The 1675-nt window shown below is 35.8% G+C and overlaps 1 non-coding gene across 1 annotated transcript; it reads left to right on the top strand.

Annotated features, from left to right (window-relative positions):
- On the top strand, positions 1-73 carry trnat-ugu (transfer RNA threonine (anticodon UGU)). Its single transcript has one exon. It is a non-coding gene; the product is annotated as a tRNA-Thr (tRNA).
- The last annotated feature ends 1602 nt before the right edge of the window (positions 74-1675 follow it).

Below are 1675 nucleotides of genomic sequence, written 5' to 3'. Positions count from 1 at the left end.
GGCCTCATAGCTCAGAGGTTAGAGCACTGGTCTTGTAAACCAGGGGTCGTGAGTTCAATTCTCACTGAGGCCTTCACTCACTATTACCTACAGGGGGCGGGGCTAATGTTCACACCCTTTAACTGCTCTAGGATTGGTTTAAATGGAAAGCGTCACTTTCCAAGTGAGCTGAAGCGTCTCCATGGTAACTCCCAGCTGTGACAGCAGGGGGCGTGGTCTCCCCTGCTGCACATATCTGACCAAAGCGTTTCTCCATCATCACACACTTCTGTGTTAACGTGGAAGTTGACTTTTATTCTGAAGGACAGGACACACAGCTGTTCTTACTGAGCTGCAGGGTTGGACTCAATTACATTTTCAATTACCCATGTTCAATTACAATTCATTTATGTTAATGTTTTAGCCTCAGAAACTCAATTACATTTATGTTCTTAAATACTAATGTTTAATTACAATTAATCACAATTACTGAGCCTAAAATAAATAACCTAATAAAAGTTAACCTTTCTGTTAGCATCTCTAATGCTAACGGTCCTAAATCAGCTGTACACTATAAACTAATATATAATACTAATAAACTAATATCTATTATCTAATTTATTTCCTATCTATTGATTACCTTGTCAGGATTCATAATCAATGAAAATATAGGTTTTAATATTTTTGGTGTGAAAGTCTGAGCCTTTTTTACCCCTAGATTAATTTTTTTTAAATATTAAAATGTGGGACAGTTTGATATGAAACATATTTTATTAATTATTAACTACATATGTGTAGAACTGCTGTACATAGAACTGTAACATGGTTCCACAGTTAAATCATAATTGAGAATTTTTATAGAATTTTCATGGCAATTACAATTACAATGTCAATTATCTATTAACTAATTTCTAATTTAAATACAATTAAAACAGCAACATATTTTTTTAAATTATAATTTAAATTATGCCATAATTGAAATGAATTATCAATTACAGAATTATAATTGACCCCAACCCTGCAGAGCTTCATGTGGGTCAGAAATGACTCGTATAATTTAACTATAAAATTTAGTGGGAACCTTTGAAATGTGTACGTTTGTTATTTAGAACATATTTAGTGTTTTACAGTTGCTCAGGTAGTACAGGGGTAGTCTTCTTATCCAGAGGTCTTCTTCTGATCACATGTGCCAAAGTGTCTTTGAGCAAGTTGTTTTAATGGTTGACTGGTGCCTTGCATGGGAGCTCTGTCCATTTCAAGTCCTTTTACCTGAAAGGCTGGGATTTATGACTGTTTGATGATTTACTGCTAAAATGGTTATAAAGATGGTGCAGGTGGGACCACATGAGAAGAATGAGGATATTATTGGTTCTTATGCTGAGTCTGAAATGAGAATCCTTCCACTCATGACAGAACAAGAAGCCATAACATTTTGAGGAGCTACCCAGGGCCAACATCTAGATCCACAGCGGTTTCACCAAAAGATTCCTGGGATATGTTCAATATAATTGAGGAGGTTCTAAAATGCACCAACTTGGAGGGAAGAAGAAGCTCCATGAGAAGAAACTATTCATCGTGTGGAGTCATTGCCACAATAAGTCAAACATACCACCCATCATGAGGTCCTCCACATCACAGGAGATGTTAACATGACCATGGTTCAGTTTAATGACCATGTTTTTTGTTATTATCAGTA

Source organism: Gouania willdenowi, unplaced genomic scaffold, assembly GCF_900634775.1.
Source record: "Gouania willdenowi unplaced genomic scaffold, fGouWil2.1 scaffold_424_arrow_ctg1, whole genome shotgun sequence".
In the NCBI taxonomy this organism is placed as follows: domain Eukaryota; kingdom Metazoa; phylum Chordata; class Actinopteri; order Blenniiformes; family Gobiesocidae; genus Gouania; species Gouania willdenowi.
This window is presented reverse-complemented; position numbering and strand designations above follow the sequence as displayed.